Source organism: Mauremys mutica, chromosome 3 (genome assembly GCF_020497125.1).
Source record: "Mauremys mutica isolate MM-2020 ecotype Southern chromosome 3, ASM2049712v1, whole genome shotgun sequence".
Lineage (NCBI taxonomy): Eukaryota > Metazoa > Chordata > Testudines > Geoemydidae > Mauremys > Mauremys mutica.
The window spans coordinates 11,509,368-11,529,935 of NC_059074.1; the positions used below are offsets into that span (position 1 = coordinate 11,509,368).

At 48.3% G+C, this 20,568-nt stretch overlaps 1 protein-coding gene across 2 annotated transcripts in view; it reads left to right on the forward strand.

The window, feature by feature from the left end:
* The first annotated feature begins 1,643 nt into the window (after window positions 1-1,643).
* BLK (BLK proto-oncogene, Src family tyrosine kinase) overlaps window positions 1,644-20,568 on the forward strand; it is a 70,479-nt gene continuing 51,554 nt past the window's right edge. The window contains exon 1 of one of the 2 annotated variants that reach the window (XM_045010221.1): window positions 1,644-1,866. The gene's annotated coding sequence lies outside the window, so the exon portion shown is untranslated. Of the gene's footprint in view, window positions 1,867-20,138; window positions 20,228-20,568 lie in introns of those variants that run through there. The other variant, XM_045010222.1, reaches the window with a different exon arrangement.

The following is a 20,568-nucleotide window of genomic DNA, read 5'->3' on the forward strand; positions in this document are numbered from 1 at the left end:
CCATTGAAGTCAGTGGAAAGATTCCCTGGCTTTGCTGGGCTTTGGCTCACACCCCAGGCGAGAGGGGGAAAAGGCACCGTCTGGATCCAATGAAAACAGGGGTCAACTGTAGAGCTGAGTGAAATTTTTCAGCTGCAAATTTTTCCTGTTAGAAATTCAGATTTGGGACAGTTGAACTGTTTCACAAATTCATATCAGTTCTGGCAAAGTGTTTAGGTCTGTAAAAATCAAAACCAAATTCAGCGTTTGAAAAAGATTTCAATGTTTCGTTTTGACATTTTCTAAAGGAAACATTTCAATTTTTCCATTCAAAATGACTCTTGAGTTCGATACTGGTTTTATTTAAAAAAACTTGGAAAACTTAAATGACTCAAATCAGATGTTTCATTTGACCAGAAATTAATCCTCCCCCTTTCCCTCCGCCAATTTTTCAGCATTGCCAGTGAACTGAAAAAATCAGTTATTTGCCCAGCTTTTGTCAGTGAAGATGGTTGGGTTGAAGTGTCCAGAAAAATACAGAATTACACAGTCCTAGATAAACAATAGTCTCGGCATTCAGCCCCATTCATAGCAATAACACCCACAGAAGTACCACAAACTGAGGGCCCCCGTGCTGCCATGAGCTCTGTGTGGACACACTCTTGTCCCAGCACAACACTGTTGACTTCCATAGAGCTCCAGGAGGGGGCACGGGCTCTGCCCGTGCAAAGCTCATTGCAATATCAGGGCCTAATTGTACAAAAGGTACGAAAGCTCATGTGACAAATGCAAATCTCCACATGCCCCAGCGATAGGGAGAGACTGGGCAGCATGAATTACCACCTTCTGCACCCTCCATCCCCAACTGCTTTCCTGTCGCTCAGGCTAAGCCTTCCTTCACCCCTAAATGCAGCCAGCTCTAAACATGGACTATGGGGGCAGGGATAGCTCAGTGGTTTGAGCATTGGCCTGCTACCCCCAGGGTTGTGAGTTCAATCCTTGAGGGGGCCATTTAGGGATCTGGGGTAAAAATCTGTTAGGGGATTGGACTAGATGATCTCCTGAGGTCCCTTCCAATCCTGGTATTCTATAACTGTTATTTAAGCACGCATGTCAGCTGCACCACAGTCCTGAACAGAAAGTGAACTAGAAAACAGTGCAATAACCTAGATGAATACGCAGGGGGAATTTTAGTTAGGCAGGATGTATAATCATTCGCACTGGAATCTGGCCAGAGGTAAATCCTCTCATGTTCGGTTTACCCAGTACATAGCTCAGTTCCCCCCAACACACCCCACCCCGGCTGGCCAGGGGGTACTTACTTGTGAGCCATTATGTAGAATCCTGAAGGCACCTAGCTGAAAAATTTCAGGGCTTGCTTCTTCTCTCATTGATACACCTATCTGACACCCTTGAGTGGAGTTACATTCGAATTGCATCAGTGTGCGTTAGAGGGGGAGCGGGCGCTATCTGCACCCGGGCACTGCTTTTCATGTAGCCTGGGGAGTCTTTGCACGGGGTGTGTGTGTGTGTGTGTGTGTGTGTGTGTGGTGGTGGGGGCCTCTGGGAAGAGTACTAATGAGCTGGTCACTGTTCTAACATTAGCTCGGGGTGTGCGGTGCGGTGGTGCTACCAGCCCCTGATTACTATAAGTGTAACAAACCAGCTAGATTTGTCATTCAGCTGCTCTCGGCAGGAAACCACTAACAGCACTCAACTGACAGAGCCAAGAAGAACTGGGGTTTCTCTCGGTGTGTGTTTTAAGAATTAAAACTTATCAAGCCGGGCTTATGTTCCTCAACACACACCCGCAAAGGACTTTTTCACGCCGGAGGATGACTAGGAGTTAAAGAGCGATGCTGTAGTCCAGTCAAGAGACACACCAAAGTAAGTGCCTGCTTTTCCATTAGCCCCACTTATTGAATGAGTGCTGTTTATCATGAGGATTATTCTTTCCCTGGTTGCACAGTACCCCGACTACCTGCCTTATGAAAAAAATATTATATGGATGTAGCGCCCCTCTCCACCTGATTACCTCCTTTACTGGCAATCTACTTACAGGTTCTGATGGACAGGTCTGGGTTCTTTTGGATCCCGCCACCCACTCAGTAGGGTGAATCTTTTTTGGTTATGAAATTAGTTGGCGGTGCCTCCACCCCCCTCACTCCTTCCTGGCAGAGTCACCAGGGCAGCTTGGGCGGAAAATTCTAACTACAGAGGAATCCCCACTTATTTGCCAGATAGTTGGAGACTTCCAAGAAATAACACAACACATAAAAATATATTCAACACAACAATTATATTAAACAGGCAACAATACAACATAACAGGGGAAACACTATTTTTAGGGTCACCGGTGCCCACACTTAAAATACCCGTGTCAGGATGTAACAAATGCAAAACTAGTGTCCTGTTGGTACGCGTACTTTGCTGGGGCCCTTGATGACTGAAACAATTCTCTGCAGAGGTGTAGCAGTGTGGCTGACTGGGTTCAGTACAGCCCAAAAGACCCACAAGTGGGAGGAGGTGGTGAATCCCTCCACAGGTGTAATAAGCGGTAGATTATAAAATCCTCAAACCCTCACTCCCTGGCTTGAGGACACAGTTCAGGGAGTAGAGGGTCCCCAAAACAAATTCCCTGACTAACTAACTAAAGACAAGGCACTCACGAGCTCCCCAAATGATTTTCAGGGTTGAGGATGACGCTGGACGATTCCAGGGGCTGCTGTCCGCTGGCAGGGATCCTCCTCAGGCAGGAATCAGCCCTGGACTAGCAGTGCTGACCATGTGGGGACTGGTCTCACCAGGGGAGCTGGAGGCGAACCCAGCCTGGCTGGGGAAATTTCTCAGCGAACATAACAATTGGGAATCATCCGTGAGGAAGGAAAACCCAGCTGGGGAATCTGGTGTCAGGTCCCTAGAGGCCAGTTCTCAGGGGGAACCCTGCTTGCAGGCCTGGGACTCACCAGCTCCCCTCAAAGCCTGTTTGGCCTTTCCCTGGCTGGCTCCAGCCTCCCCTCAAAAATGGCTTCTCCCTCTCCTCAACTCCCTGGGAGGGGCATCTCCACTCCCTATTGGTTGCTGGGCAGACTCTGAGGTTGCCTTGGCTCCTCCTCCCTGAGCTGCCAGCAGACAGAGCTCCAGGAATCTCCTTGGGGGTTACATGGACTAAACAACCTCTTGAGACCCCATCCAGCCCAACGTTTCTGTGATTCTGTGCTTTTTTGGGGGGGGATGAGGGGGGAGGGTGTCAGATCCTCCACTGACGTAAACTGGCATATCTCCATTGACTTCAATGGAACGATGCTAATTCACACCACTTGAGGATCTGGCCCGTTAATATTCATTGCCAAGGGGCCAGGTGGTTAAGGTATTTAAGTGCCTGAAGATGCAGATAGGCACCTAGTGACACTTTCCAAAGTACCCAAGGGAGTTAGACACTGAACTCCCATTGATGTGAGCAAGGCTGCTCGTTAATTAATGTTGCGTTGGAAATTTGCTGGGTAGCTAACGGCAATCCGATTTATTTATTGTGGTACTATTGCAATTAACTATCAAAATCCACTCTGGCAACTTTCTTCTTGGGCATTGGTCACCTTCTTTTTCTTGAAAGAATTAAATCCATTGAAACATAAACGTACCATTAGCTGCTTCTCCATGTGTTTTTTGTGAAAGCAGGGCCCAATCCTGAATTTACTGGGAGTTGCAGGACCAGGTTCTTAATAGATAAATGATGTTTGTTATACTGACCTCCTGAAGGGACTGTGTGGGGTTTAAACCAAAGCCTTAAACCTCCTTCATGGCATGATGGGCAGAGAAGACACTGTAAGAAGAGGGCACCTTCCGCCGCTTTGCCCCGCAGCGGGTTTTGTGATTCAGTGACGTTTCTCCCCTCTTGGGAAATATTTTCTACTTTGTCTCTCTTTTTTTTTATTATTTAAACCCTGAACTTTGTAGCTCATTATTTACCCTGGTTAAGGCAGACAAAAGGTTCTGTTTAATTGTGGATGGAGCTTCTGGGATGCTGGTGATCTCAAACACAGTGAGCTGGGGTGTAATTGCTTCACTCCCAGAAGACTTCATCACTCACACACCTGGAATCTTCTGGCTAAACCTCTCTAGCTGTCAGTTGTCTGTACCCCAAATCTTCACATTCTCTAAAGAAGAGCTCTAACTTGCAGCCCCGTCACCTTATGGGTGTGTTTGATGTCAGTCGGGGTTCTGTGCATTGAGTGCATTGCGTGTTTGCAGTATTGAGCCCTGTGTTTGTATCTCAACCATTCATGTCATGGGCGTTGGCCCAGATCCTCAAAGATATTTAGGTTCCTAACTCCCACTGAAATCAACATACCCCTGTCCAAAATACAGAGCAGCTCGGAGAGTTTGGCACCTCAATATCTTTGAGGAGCTGGCTGTGTGTAGGGTGACCAGACAGCAAGTGTGAAAAATCAGGACAGGGGGAGGGGGTAATAGGAGCCTATATAAGAAAAAGACCCAAAAATCGGGACTGTCTCTATAAAATTGGGACATCTGGTCACCCTAGCTGTGTGCCGTAACACTTACAAACAAAAGGCAAATTTTTCCTAGCCAATCTGCACTGGGAGTCAGGACTCCTGGGTTCTTTTACATCCATCTCTGCCACTGACTCTTTGTGCCACCTTGAGCAAGCTGCTTAATCCCTCTGTGCCTCACCTGTGAAGTGGGACTATTTATAGCTACCTCCCAGGGTTGCTGTGAGGCTTAATCAATTAAAAATCACCAAGTGCTTTGAGGTCTTCAGATCAGAGATGCAGTATACGTGAAAAGTGTTATCCTTATCTGCATGGATTCCTAGTGCATACTCAACACTCACTGTGTGCACTGACCTCTCATAGCTGCTGTGTATGTTGGACAGGAGTATGTTGCAATAAATCAGCAAGAAAAATGGACAGTTGCACAGAAGTAAAGGCACCCGGGTTAATACTGGATCTACATTTGCAAATGCTGTGGTACCAGCTGAAATAGTTGCATCAGAGTATTAAATGACTTTAACAGAAGGTTTTGCATGGACCTTTGAGGGCTGCAGATCCCGGCTGGAGGGTATGTGATTGTAGCAATCACATATTTTTAGTAGGATTCTGATGTGGCTATTTCATACCTATGACACAGTTTTCAAAATGGCTTTTTAATGGTGTCAGTTCTAGTTTTATTCTGCAAAAACAAGACTTTGCTGTGCATGGGTTAAGGAGGCTCAAAATCTGACATCTGAATAGCCTCGAGACTCGAGGGGGCCAAAAAAATCGAAAATATTTGGACCAAAATTCTCAACTTGAGACATCTTTTTATTTTTAGCTGCAGCTCCCGTTGCAGCTGGTGTCGGGGGCTGCTCATCATCTCTGAAAATCAAGCCCACGATGTCTCCAATTGAGCACCCAAAATCACTGGCAGCTTTTTGAAAACTTGAGCCATACTGTCCATTTCAGATAGGGATCTGGGCTCCCTTTTTTACTACTGTGGAGCAGTTCCTTCACCCAGGAGGTTTTTTTAAGTCCCCCATGGTGCCCATAAAAATCTTCCTGTTCGTAGGTCCCCAGAATTCCTGGGTTTGTATTTAATAAAGGGTAGTGTAAGAAAGGAGGTTCCCTGCCCCAGCCCGGTACCTCATGATGGCTTTTGAAAGGTGTAGAACTACTGTTAAATATCAGCATGGAGTTAAAAGAAGGCCAGGCAGTGTAGGGATGAGCAGTCGGAAGGCGTGGATCCTATACTGCTGCACCATTCTTTGCAACTTGCTTAACAAAACTGCCTCGCCTTTTTCTCGTTCCATTTCTCTCTCAAAATTAAAAGACGCTTCAGAAGGACACTTTCCCATTCCCTTTTTTACACCTCACGAGACAGAAGAAAGGCACATTTGTTGCTCAAGGATCCCTTAGGCCATGATCCTGCAGTTTACTCGGGAGTGAACCCTATTCCCCACTGACACCAATAAGGCACTGGACAGCCATCGGTGTCTACTTGCTGGTATTAATGTGCAAGATCCAGGTCCTAAATCCTGCTCCAGTTGATGTCAGTGTCTAAACTCCCATTCATTGACATCAGTGCTGGGCGACCAGCTCTTTATTTAATGCTCCAGCATCTCTCGTCAATGTCTCAAATCTGTGTCCTGTTGTAGGAGCAGTAAAAATTAGATCTAGTTAGAGTGAGATGAAATTAGCGTCTAAAGCAGTGGTGGGCAACATGTGGGCCGCATGCGGCCCTTCAGGGTAACCCGCTGGCGGGCCATGAGACAGTTTGTTTGCATTGACTATCCGCAGGCACGGCCGCCTGCAGCTCCCTGTGGCCACGGTTCGCCGTTCCCGGCCAATGGAGGCTGTGGGAAGTGGCGTAGGCCTCAAGCTGCCCACCACTAATCTAAAGAGATGTATATGTAACTCCCGCTCCCCTTGACAAAAGATTACAATCTCTGATTATCAATATTAAGTGTGGTAGAGATAGTGACCATCCCTCGACGTGCAGCTCTGAGCCAGGGATTAATGAATGTCCCTAAATGCGGTTTGATGGGATATTAGTGGGCCACACAGTCATTATTTTTTTAAATGAGCAGTAACATCTAGCCCCCATAAACAGGAATAGCAACCCAAGCCTGTACATTTCATTCTCTGCACACAAAGGTGCTGTGCTGGAAACGTAGCACCCAACCTCCCAGCCGGCCCACTGCACCGAATGTAAGACGCAGCACAGCTGACCAAAGAACGAAAAGCAATGGTTTGGGAATGATTTATGTGCCGACTGATGTTGGGGAAAAGAACAGTGAATAATTGATTTGTCCAACATGACCAGATCATCTATGTGGCTGGTGGACAAATTAAAAGCTTTATTAATGAATAATGTATTTGCTAATTGATTAGGAAGGTTCATCGACTAATCTGTTCATATTTTTCATCCCGCTGCACTATCCCCATTAAGAGTCCTTGCGGCTCCCCCGCTACCATGTTATTGCAGCACTAACCCATTGAGCACATGGTTACAGGCCACTCAGCACACAAAAGGCAGCCCTGCAACTTGAGAAAATACCTCTCCGACTGTCAAGACCCAAACTGGGGTAATAGGCAAAACGGGGGACAGCAAAATTGTTCTTGCAGGAAAGTTGAAATGCAGTGGGATTCCTTCCACCAGCACATACAGCGCTCTCTCAAACAATGGTTATGGGTGTCTGGTGCAAATAATTTTTCAACAATAAAAGTAAGGGACACCTGATTTGTGTGGAAATTTGGAGGTAATCTTGGGACAAGAGGAATGATATCCCTCAAAATGGGGTACTCAGGAGAGGGATGCTTAAGAAATGGACGATGTGCAATAGTAAAAGCTAGATGAGATATATGGGAATATCAAAGACTTATGAGATATGTATGAATGGAAGGATTGAGAATAAAGCCATGCTAGATTAGCAGAGAAACTCAAGTAAAAGATACATCTTGGTTTCTGCCTCGTCTCTTCTCTTTTTTCTATCATATATTTCACTCTCAGTGAATGAGAAGTATTGAAAGAGAAATGTCCATCTTCAGATGGGATAACATAATGCAAATAAAATTCATTGGGAAATTGTTTTTTCTTGGGAAACATTTTGGAAAAAAACCCCACAATTTTTGGCAAACACTGTTTTCCATTTTTGAGGATATTTTTAGTTTAAATTTTTGGAGTTATCATTGAAAAATAATTTCAGTTTTTGGTAAACACTGAATATATATATATATATATATATATATATATATATATATTTATTGAAAACCAGGGGGCAAAATCTATGGAAATGGACATTTTTCACAAAAATTTTACTTTGTAAAAAAAAAATTTTGATAGATTTTTTTTTGGTAGCTCTAAATAATAGCCGAGAACAGTAATAGCCAGAGCGTCCGGCATTTACAAGACAGGTTTAAGTGAGGCAGAGCTAGAGGCTGGAAATTCTGGGCCTGATCTGAAGTGTGCGTCACTCCAGTTTTATGCCTGTGTAAATCCATTGATACTGCTGAAGTTAATGGGAGTTTTAATATTGACCTCAAAGAGAGAAGGATCCAGACTTGAGATGTTTCCATGGTCAATAAGATAAATTTACACTACCATGAAACTGGAGTGGCCCTGGAGTGAATCAGACTTATAGTCTGCATTACTATGCTGTAAATAAGTGAATTTCCATAACACACAACCTTTGGCCCTGGTCTCATCCCTTGTGCACCCAGACTCCACACTGATTTCAGTCGGGTGTTGCTGGTGTGAAGGTTGCAGGGTCTGCCCCTAATTTGGTTCAGTGTCTTTCATGTAAACTGGATCCTGATGAGAGAAATAATGAAATGACATTTAGATGAGGAATAATAACAGAGGGAGAGAGAAACAAAGAGCTACGGGCAACGGAGATACTTATGTTTAGGTGAGAATTAGAAAGGTAGTGACTTGCCGGAGCAGACAGAGAAAAGGATTCCAAGGACCTTAGAAATTCCCTTACTCAGATCCTTCCAACTCACTGATCCTGGTTGGGAGGGAAATGTTACTGTTAATATAGTCGAGACTGTGATATATTTCTTGACCCCATTAAAACTGTTCAGAAACCAATTTATTTTTTGGAAGTGGGAACCGATTCCATTTAAATGATCATCTCTTGTGTAGGACTATCAGTGAAATGGAGACTTGAAGAGGAAAAACAAATTCTTGATTGGTCTTTTCATATGTGCATAATTGCCTGACTCATTCAGCCCTGCCTCAGCTGCCTTTCCCTCAGGTATAGCAAAAATACTACGGCTGTAAGGCCAGTCGTTAGCTCCTTACTCCTTACGAGTCAGATCCTTGGCTGCCCTAAATCAGCATAGCTCCATTAACTTCAGTGGAGCTGAGTTGATCTATACCAGCTGAGCATCTGGCCTCCTCTGTGTTCAGGCTTACCTTCAGCTGATGGGAACTACAGATGAGTCTAGCCCCAAACCCCGGAACTGAACACACCAAAACTTTGAGGAAGTTTGGATTCAGTTCTGAGTTTCACAAGTCAGGCTTCTCCCTAGATACAGCCCAGCATGACCTGGTAAACCTGCATGGTCCTCTTAGAGCGGTGGGAGGGAAAACCACAATGCTTGTGAGGGAAAAATCCTTAGTCAGCTCCTCAGCTGGGTCTAAATGGCCCAACTCATGTAAAGCGGCCCGGTTTCTCTGATTACGCCAATTTACATCAGCTGAAAATCTAGCTGCAGTTTCTGTGCCGTCAGAAAAGAGGTGATTTGGGGGCTGGGATTAAAAATCCCTCCCGCGTCATTTTCACAGAAAAAATGAAACGTCATCGTCTCCACAAAAAGCATCCCCTTTCCCCTCCCCCGCCCTGTATTTGAGCAAAATTTCCATATACAGTTTCCAAAATTCTTTATACCTCCCATATACCCAAAACTCCCTCCCAGTTCCCAATGGCCAGCCACCGTCCTCTCTTCAGTCAGCAACCTCCTCAGAGCTCCTTTCTTCTGCGACGTCCATGAGAAGTGGGTCAATAATAAGTCATCATCATAAGTCATTACAAAAAATACTTTGCCAGGCCATCTAGACATGCGCCTGCCCGAACGGAACAACCCTGTCAGCGTGTTTCTATAGACCTGCAGATGATGATGTGAAGAGGCGGATGGGTAAATAATGATGAGAACTGGGCACTCAGTATTGCAATATGGATAGTTTGGAAATCCTAGAATATCAGGGTTGGAAGGGACCTCAGGAGGTATCTAGTTCAACCCCCTGCTCAAAGTAGGACAAATCCCCAACCAAATCATCCCAGCCAGGGCTTTGTCAAGCCGGGCCTTAAAAACCTCTAAGGAAGGAGATTCCACCACCTCCCTAGGTAACCCATTCCAGTGCTTCACCACCCTCCTAGTGAAATAGTTTTTCCCAATATCCAATCTAAACGTCCCCCACTGCAACTTGAGACCATTACTCCCTGTTCTGTCATCTGCTACCACTGAGAACAGTCTAGATCCATCCTCTTTGGAATCCCCCTTCAGGTAGTTGAAGGCTGCTATCAACCCCTCCCCTCACTCTTCTCTTCTGCAGACTAAGCTGGCAAGCTGGGTCCATTCAAACAAAATGAGTTTTAGTACGCGCAGTTAGACATGTAGGAACAAAGAACACTGGGCTAAGCCTCTGGAATGGAGGACAGTATCCTGGAAAGCGCTGACTGTGAAAAGGAGTTAGGGGTCATAGTGGGCAAACAATTAAGCATGAGCTGTCAGTGCAATGCTGTGGCAAAGAAGGATCCTGGCATGTATAAGCAGAGGAATAGCAAGTAGAGATGATTTTTTTGGTTTGCTGGCGGTGCCAGGAAAAAAAATTTTTTTTGGTTTGGCACGATGTGAAACTGAATTTTTTTGGAATTTTCAGCAAATCAGAAAAGTAAACAAACATTTTTAGGAAAAACTTTTTTAGGAAAAACTTTTTCACTCAGAGAGTGGTGAAGCACTGGAATGGATTACCTAGGGAGGTGGTGGAATCTCCTTCCTTAGAGGTTTTGAAGGTCAGGCTTGACAAAGCCCTGGCTGGGATGATTTAATTGGGGATTGGTCCTGCTTTGAGCAGGGGGTTGGACTAGATGACCCCTGAGGTCCCTTCCAACCCTGATATTCTCTGATTACCAAACTATCCATATTGCAATACTGAGTGCCCAGTTCTCATCATTATTTACCCATCCGCCTCTTCACGTCATCATCTGCAGGTCTATAGAAACACGCTGACAGGGTTGTTCCGTTCGGGCAGGCGCATGTCTAGATGGCCCGGCAAAGTATTTTTTGTAATGACTTATGATGATGACTTATTATTGACCCACTTCTCATGGACGTCACAGAAGAAAGGAGCTCTGAGGAGGTTGCTGACTGAAGAGAGGACGGTGGCTGGCCAATGGGAACGGGGAGGGAGTTTTGGGTATATGGGAGGTATAGAGAATTTTGGAAACTATATATGGAAATTTTGCTCAAATATGGGGCGGGGGAGGGGAGAGGGGATGCTTTCTGTGGAGACGATGACGTTTCATTTTTTTCTGTGAAAATGACGCGGGAGGGATTTTTTACCCCCACCACCCAAATCACCTTTTTTCTGGCGGCACAGAAACTGCAGCTAGATTTTCAGCTGATGTAAATTGGCGTAATCAGAGAAACCTGGCCGCTTTACATGAGCTGGGCCATTTAGACCCAGCTGAGGAGCTGACTAAGGATTTTTCCCTCACAAGCATTGTGGTTTTCCCTCCCACCGCTCTAAGAGGACCATGCAAGTTTATCAGGTCATGCTGGGCTGTATCTAGGGAGGAGCCTGACTTGCGAAACTCAGAACTGAACTTGACAAAGCCCTGGCTGGGATGATTTAGCTTGGGTTGGTCCTGATTTGAGCAGGGGGTTGGACTAGATGACCTCCTGAGGTCCCTTCCAATCCTGATATTCTATGATTCTATGATTTCCTTTTGGATCAACAGAAACGTGGCAGTGCCTTAAAATGAAACTTTCACTGAATTTCTGTGGAGCTTTTCTTAAAATAAAAGCAAAGGAACTGACGGGCTAGATTCAAGCAGCTGGAAGGGGAGGTGGTGCCATGGTTGTCCTCTTTTTCAGGCCAAGGCCCAGTGGTTAGGGCACTCATCTGGCGTGTGGGGTACCTGAACCTAGAGTTCCCTCTCGAGGGCTGTGAAGTGCCCTAACAACAAGCTATAGCTAGACTTGGCAGAATTCCAGTTTTATTCTTTCCTAATTTCAATGGATGTTGATGTTTATTTTTAAGCATTTTTTCTGCTTTGATCTATTTAAATGTTCACAGTCATAAGAAATTACGGGCGGTCAGACAATGGTGGGTGTCAGACCATCATTATTCACTGATAATAGATACTGAGGTTCAAAAAGTTGCAGCTTTATAGCCATGAAAACACAAATTGTCAACATCACACGTCAACATCTACAAAGTCGACGTCCTTTGATCCATCTCTAATAAAAGTCCTCAAGCAGCATTTTCCTTATTTTGCCAATCTGCACATTTTGATGCTCGACTGGAAATGCTTCTGCATCTGTTGGGGTGTGTGTGATGAGATCAACGTTTACCGACGTTGACTGATAAAAATCTCATCCTTCCAAGCCTCGCTATCGGGTATCCGGGTGTGGGTCTCTTTCGATTTCTGCTATTGACGCTGTTTCACTTTGTATAAAATATGCGAATAGTCACCGGGCCAGAGATGTGAGAGTCCCAAGTCCAACGGTTATTTAATTATTTATGGGACGAGGTAACTAGGTGAAACTTAATGGCCTGTGATATGCAAGAGGTCACATTGGATGATCTAATTGGCTCTTCTGACCTTAAATTCTGCTCATCATCTTCCTACACCCCTACCCACTCCCTCCATGTTGCATGGAGTCTGCAGTTGAATTGTCGGGCCATCACAGCAGGCCAGGAGGTTGCGACCTTTTCTTTCCAACACAGACCTCATTGCTATGATTCATGCCTGTGTCACTACCAAAGATGATCGCCATGTGCTCTGCTTCGGGCTACATCCCTACATCCATTCGGAAGCTGAAGTTGGGGCAGAATGAGACAGCCTGCTTGCTAAAAGGGATCTCTTGCCATGAGCTGGGTGCTTCATGACTGCGCTGCCTGCCTGCAGGACTCCAGGTGGAGTTTAAGGGGTTGGGACCAAGTACCAATACTTAAAGCCCTAAATAACATGGGCCTCTCTCTTTTAGAGTTCTCCCCATACATGAGACCAGCAGAGGCACCCAAGCTGGAGTTCCCCTGGTTATAAGAGAGGGAGCTGCAGGCGGTCATTCTCTGTGAGGGCCCTGGAACTCCCTCCTGCCTGTGCTGAAATAGCCTCAGTCTAGCTTGTTGGGTTTCTTGGGAGGAGGTGTTCCCTAAGGAGCAAGATTTATTCTTATTAATATGACACAGCTGCCCCAGAAGCCACAAACGAGATCAGGGCCCAATTATGCTCTGCCATGTACAGACATCAGAAGCGGCACTCCCTACTCTAAACAGACCAAGCGTGGGAGGCGATACAGAGGCATTGAAACTATGTGACTTCTCCAAGGTCACCCAGGGACAGTTAGGCAGAGGACCCAGCTCTCCTGACGCTAACATGAGTGGTCTTGCCACTAGACCATGCTGCATTCATGGCTGCTGTTCTCTAGCACCCCATGTTCTCGCAGCCTTCTAGCAGTGGGAGTGCTTAAAATATTTCTGCTCGCTTGAGAGGTTTTTGCCAGTTCCACTGGGCTTTCTCATTTTAAGTATAGAGAGCTTGTCTCAAAACGGAAGAAAGTTTTTGAGTGGACTCTCGACTCATTTCCCAGACCTACTGAGAGGACTTGGGTTGATACTAGACTATTTATACCTCTCAGATGTATCTGGTCACAGCCACTCCGTCCTACCTAAGCAGTGGAGAATAAGTTCTGAACAAGCAACTTCCCTTTTCATAGGAGTAGGAAGTGAAGCTGTGGTGAGAGCAAAGAGGTCAGGTGCTTTCTCTGGCTGTGGAGGACACCCCGCACCCCGGGTGAATCTTGTCTGTGTTCAAGTGAGGCACCTTTTGTTGGTTTATCCTGAAACTGCATCCCTGGCTTCAGCTAAGTGGAACCAATTAAATGAAAGTTCAGGAGGGAGAAGTTCAGCAAATGCCTACCCACAGGGCTTCCTCATTTAGCTGTCTCCTGGGCATGCAAACATAATGGTGTAAATGTTTAACTGTGAGACAATTTACCAAGGGATGTGGTGGAGTCTCCTCCGTTGGCTTCCTGTGGCCTGTGCTATACAGGAGGTCAGACTAGATTAGTGCAAGGGTCCCTTCTGGCCGTGGGATCTATGAACCACAGGGCTTGAGCCTGCAAATGGCTTTGCTTAGGGAAACCCGCCCTATGCCGGGGTCAGTGAGGCCCCATGCAGCCCCCAGGCATCCACCCACACGTGGTCAGTTGCAGAAACAGGGCCATACCTTCCCTGAGTGTTAGTAAAAGTAGCACACGGGTGGGGGGATTAACCCACCTAAGCCCCATCCTGCAACTGCATCCAGAGAGCAGACCTTTTTGCCCATGCAGAGCCCCGTTGACTTCAGTGGGTTTCCCCATGGGAAGGGGTCCACCCACACAAGGCCCGTTGCAGAATCAATGCCTCAGTGACTTGCATAGATTGAATTTTCATGAAGGGCCTGATGAAAACTGACACCTCCTTCCTTTTACACTGTCTCATAATCCAGGAACCAGGGTGACTCAGTTAAAAGGAAACAGTTCTTTATGCAGCCTATAGGCAAAGACCCAGCAGGTTTTATTGAATAATCAACACAGCTACCTCTTACAGGGTGCTTTTCATCAGGGCACCTCAAAGTGGTAAATTTCATTGTCAAATTTAACAGAAGGGTAAACCAAGGCACAGAGAGGGGAAAATGACTTATCCCAGGTCACCCAGCTGGCCAATGGCAGAGCCAGGAATAGAACAGAAGTCTTATGAGCACCACTCCCGTGTGTTATCCCCTAGGATATACTGCCTCCCCGAATACTGTAGCTGAATTAATTTATGGCCAATTAGAGCTGGGTTGAAATTTTTGGTACCAATTTTCATTGAAAATGGCCTTGTGGCAGGGCTGGGGTATAAACCCCTTAGATGCCCTGCCAAAGGGGTAGCTCCTCCCCGGCTTCCCGGTAGAAGGGCCAAGTGCAGAAGCCCAGACACTCAGCAAAGAGCTCTGCTGCAGGCTCAAGAGATGGCAGGCTCAGAGGAATCAGCTGAGTGGAGTGGATCCAGCTGTGCTGGGCGCTGGCAGGAGATATAAGCCCAGGCTCACTATGGGGGGAAAGGTGAGCCGGGGGGGAGACAGAAAGACTGCAGCTCTGTCTCTAACGGCTGCAGGAAGCCTCAGGGGCAGGTAGACCCAGAGAAGGGTCAGAGTGGGGATTGGTGTTGTGTGAATCGGGACTCTGTATTAAGCACTGTAAATAAAAAGACACTGGGGAACCACCTGAAGAAGGCGTTGGATCCTTACTTTGACCAGCCCGTGCACAGGGACGAGAGGGCAGTAACCTGTGCAGACCCTGTGACAGGCCTTTTTAATCAAAAAGTGCAAATTATTGCAAAACCAATGCGGTAAAAATCTGTCTGGGGATCGGTCCTGCCAGGGGCGGCTCTAGAAATCAGGCTGCCCCAAGCAGCGCGGTGCGCTGCGCCGCCCTTCCCCGGTCCCGCGGCGGGTCCCCTTTTCCCGCGGCTCCGGTTGAGCTCCCGCAGGCATGCCTGCGGCAGGTCGACCGGAGCCCGGGACGAGCGGACCTGCCGCAGGCATGACTGCGGCGGGTGCCATGGTCCCGCGGCTCCGGTGGACCGGCCCCCGGCAAGCCAGCGGGAGCTCAACCGGAGCCGCGGGAAAAGGGGACCTGCCGCAGTCATGCCTGCGGCAGGTCCACCGGAGCCAAATGCCGCCCCCCTGGGAAAGGGCCGCCCCACGCACCTGCTTGGCGCGCTGGGGTCTAGAGCCGCCCCTGGGTCCTGCTTTGAGCAGGGGGTTGGACTAGATGACCTCCTGAGGTCCCTTCCAACCCTGATGTTCTATGAGTCTATGATCTAATTTTTTGTCCCCAAATGTTTTGTTTTTCAACTTTTTTCTATGGAAAGTTTTGACGAAAAATTTTAGCCCGTTTATTTTACTTCCAAATATATTTTCATTGAGTTGTTTGTGGGTTTTCATGTAATGGAAACACAGTTACTCAACTCTCCATGACAAAGAGGAAGAGTATCTAAAATAGGTATGGTTAAGCGTCAGATGCTCTTAAAAAAAGGTGCAACAACCCGGGCTGGTGCAAGGATGTTTCGCGCCCTAGGCTCCCCGCCTCCGCCCTGAGGCACTGCCCCCCGCCCCAGCTCACCGTTGCTCCGCCTCCACCCCAAGCACGCCGTCGCTGCTTCACTTCTCCTACCTACCAGGCTTGCGGTGCCTAAACTGATTGGTGCCGCAAGCCTGGGAGGCGGGAGAAGTGAAGCGGCCACGGCGTGCTCGGGGAGGAGGCGGAGCAGGGGTGAGCTGGGGCGGGGAGTTCCCCTGCATGCTGCTCCCCCTTACTTGCTGTAGGCAGCCCTCCCCGCGCCCCCCTGCCCCAGCTCCGTCCGCCTAAATGCCGGCGGCGACCGGGGCAGCCGAAGATCCAGCCGTCGCGGTTGCTGCCAAAGAAAATGGCGTCCCCCAAATCCTAGTGCCCTAGGTGACCGCCTAGGTCGCCCAATAGGTTGCACCGGCCCTGGCAACAACCAATCTGGAGTCTCCGTTGACTTCACTGAACCTTTGAGCTTAGTAAGGCCTTCAAGGGTTGGCTCAATGGGCAGAGCAGCAGGAAGGGAGCCAGCGTTGTCTGCTCTGCAAATCCACCCTCTGTGGCTGCCCTCGGGGGACAAGGGGGGAGGGTAGAGGGTGGAGCACAGCTGTCTTTAGCCCCCATCGATTCACCCCTTCCCCCAACCTGCAGAATCCCTCTGCACCAAGCCCAGCCACTAGGGCTTGGTGCATGATTTTGCCAAGGTCTTTAATCCCTGGATAACTGGGCACTTGGTTTTTATTAACACAGCAGGCAGCAAAACCTGAGAAGGGGCAACAGTTTGCCAAGCTGCCCCTTAAACCATCTTCTCTCCCCTCCTGCTGGATGTGCGCAGAAGAGGGGGGGCTGCAGGAAGGGCATTCTTGGCATTCACGTCCTTCCCCAGGTTTGAGATAACTCAGGCCTTCAGGGCAGGCGTCAGGCCCAGCTATTTGCTTAGCCCTTGGGGGCGCAGGGGGCAAGGTGGTTTGTTCTGGGGAAGATGGAGGATATACAGCACCTGGCAGGGAATGGTGGCTGGGTGGGCCTGGTTGTGTTGTCGGAGTTGTTGTTTGGGACTGACGCTGTTGCAGAGGATTTATCAAAGCGCTTAGGGCCCAGGATGGGGGATTTCTGCTCACACGAAAGGACCAGAAACTTCACTGATGTAAACTGGTGTAGCTCCATGGATGGTGATTTACGCCAGCTGAGAATCTGGCCCCAAGTGGCCTGGCAGGACATGGCTCTTTGCCAGCTTTGAACTTCTGGGTTCTCTCAAACCAGTCCTTTTATTGCCACTCTGGGGAGGTGGCGAACGGCATCTGCAGTCCCTTGTCTCCTTATGCCCGGGAGGCACTTTCCACTCCTCTGAGCTGTTAGATCCTGCTGTGTCTTTGTTCGCCTTGTCTGTGAGCCCTTTGGGACTGGGGAGGTGGTGTCACGCGCTCGGGGGTAAATTGTGGCTGTCCCCTGAGTGGATGGGTCAGGATGGACGGATATTCCTCCCCATCCCAACACCGCCGTAAAAGAAGCAGCCAGAATTCAGACTCACTGCACCCCTGAGCCAGCCGCTACACCAGGGAGTCATCCTTGTCCACAAGGGGTGTGGCCAGACAACAGGGGGCGTGGCCAAGGCACTGAACCACATAGCTCACCTGCTGGCTTGCAAAGACAGGCATGGACAAGAGCACACACTGTTGATTACCTTAAGCAATGCAACTACTGCCTCCTGGGGCATTCTGCTTGTATCTCCCTCCTTGCAGGGGCACCTCACGCCCTCCCCCACCTCCCAGCCGTGTAGAGCCGGGCAAATGCGCAATCTAGCCCTTTGTTTGGAAAGCACAGAGTAAATTCCCAGTACGGAATGAATTGATGATGTTAATTAGTAATAAATAGATGATAAAAAATAAAACCTACAGCCCTGGAGGCACAATCTAGAGTAAATAAAGCTCCAAGGACCAGCTGAGCTTGCCTGTGAAAAGCCTCTGACTGCTCAGCAAAGCAGCTGGCAGGATTCAGCCGGTTGCTGTTCTCTGTGAAATCAGCAATTTTTCCTGCAGACAGCGGTTTTGATCAGCAAATAACCAGGCCGGCATCCTATGGAGATTTTCTACTTCTGGAGAGAGAGAGATTTTATTTTTCCCCTCCCTTCTCATAAAGCTTTTGCATCTGCTCAGACTGGAGCCCTAACCCCCCAAACACCGTGGGGTCTATCATCCCCGCCGGCTTCCTGCTAGAAGGCACCACCTTTTGGAGCAGGCTTTAATGAACCAGTGAATCTGGTTTTTTCCAGCTGGATTCACCTGCTGGAGCAAGAAAGCTGGAAGACTCTGAGAGACAGGTGATTCCGAGCCAGCCTTTGTCTGGATGGAAGTAACACGCCGGCCTGATGTGATTCGAGAGATTCCCAAATTAACCCATATCGTAGTTACTCCGTTCATGCACTTGGAGCACAGGTTAAGGTGGCTTTGAAGCATTATTTTTCTCCCTGGGTTATGGATCCATGCAGGAGCCTGTCCGGCCCCACGTGTAAATCAGAGAAGCCGCCGGGCTGCTCTGACTGACGCTCTGCTTCTAACCCTAGTGTGGTATGTTCAGCCACGCCTCTGATCTGCCCCAGAGTTGGGAACAGGGGCACCCTCCAGATTCTCAGGGGGGGATCAGTTCTACACTCTGGGGATATATCTACAGAGTCAAGCCAAAGATCCACCCCCATTCAATGGCTCACTGGGCTGACGCAGTTAAGGCACATCAGCTTTATACGGTGCACAAGGGATCAATGGTGCACAACTGTGCACAAAGGAGTGATGTGGTCAGCATCACGTCTGCCCGTCCTTGACTGCCTGAACCCAGTACCCATTCTGCAGCTGGGGGAACCAGAGCCGGCCTTTCAGTGTGAGATTGTGCCAGACTCAAATCCACGCCCTTTAGGATTGTGAGCAAGCACCTCAACGACTCAGCCACCAAGAGGCAGTGTAGCTGCGCTGTAATGTAAACCCAGGTGTGGGAGACATTGGGCCTGTGGACTGGGTGTTTCCAAGCCTATACACTGCACTGCAAAGCTGGGTTTACAATTGCTGGATCTGCATCTCACAGCCGTGCTAGCGCATCTGTACTGCACCACACAGACCTTCTGACTCAGGTCTGCAGTTCGACATGGATCCGCACACTGCAAAATGACAGGGCTTGGACCGGAGTCACAGCAGGAGTCAGGGTGTGACCCACCCACCTCACAGGCAGAGGATCCGGATCCTGAGAGCTGGCTGACCCGCATCAGACTGATTTGTGTGTGGATGAAACGGGGGCTTGGGTCCAAAGCTGAGTCAGAGCCCGGGCTTAATATGAAATGTAGCCACACGCTTTACGAGCCCTTGCACTGCCAGAATGACAGAAAGGGGCCTACAGGAAACTGCAAATCAGGCCCAATATCTTTATATGGCAAAGGGGAGACTGGATAGGACCAGAGCGTCGCTAATAGGATAGGGCCAGTTCCCAAGCTGGCTAACATGTATGTTCGCATCTGCAGCACACGCTAGCTGGGGCCCCACCCTGCTCCGTTGCAAAGGACCAAGCAGTCCTGCTTGTAGGAGGCAGGCTGGGCTATCCTGCACCAGCAGGACAGCGCTGCTCCATTTGCCCCACACCCAGCCGGGCTCCTACCAGTCGGGGCAGCGATTGGCTTGAGGAGCCGCCATTAACAGTGAAGAACCAGCGGCTTTTGGGGCGACAACCATCAGAGCTGGAGCCCTGTTTAGAGCTCATTCCCCGTTCCCAAACACCCTAAGGGCTCCTGTAAAACCAGGGATGGGTTTCCCCAGGCTACTCCCCAGAGCATTTGCTGGCCAATATCGCAGTGTTAGGAAAGCAAAGCAGATGCCAATGCCTGTGAGATGGGAAAGGTTAAATTAGGCCCTGACCACATCAGCCACTGCATCCTGCTACAGGAAGATAGTCACGCACTCCACCTTCTCTGCCTGAGCTAGACCTTGTATCTGATGGGGACTGTTTATAGCACACTACGGTTGTGTTATCTTACATCTCTTTCTTGCCCTTAACCTAGGTAACAAATCATTTAGCGACTCAAAAAAACAGCACGGAGATGGAAGCCAGTTACGTTCTATGCGAACATCTGTAAATAAGTAGGGTTTTCTTTTTCAGAGGCAGAAGATAAAGAATATAGGGCAGGATTCCCCGGTATGCTGCAGCTACTCTGCACCGCTCTAGTGATGCAATGCATCCCTGGTTTAACGGGCTGGTTTTTCAGCCAGGTTTTTCAGCTGCTTTGTGTTGTCCTACTCATGCAAAAGAAATGGAGAGGACCAGTGCATCTGGTCCATAAAATGCAACCACGCCGACAACTCTGCAAACAACAAAAGAGACTCGGGAGTGTTTAATGCGGCGGGGGTCTGATTTGCCACAGCACAATTTCACAAGAATGAGGTAGACAGGTGAGCGGAGATGTCTGCTTTTTGGCTAAACTCTGTTCTATTTAGGGTGACCAGACAGCAAGTGTGAAAAATCAGGTCAGAGGGTTGGGGATAATAGGGGCCTATATATGAAAAAGACCCAAAAATCAGGACTGTCCCTATAAAATCGGGACATCTGGTCACCCTAGTTTTATTGTTACCTTGTGATCCCAAGCAACCTCCCTTTGTCTCTTTCATCCACATGTTTTGTCCCGGCTGGCACCTGGACTGTAAGCTCTGAGGGGCGAGGACTGTCTCCTTTGTCATTGGCCTGTACAATGTCTAGTGCAAGGGGGCCCAATCCTTGACCAGGGTTCCAAAGC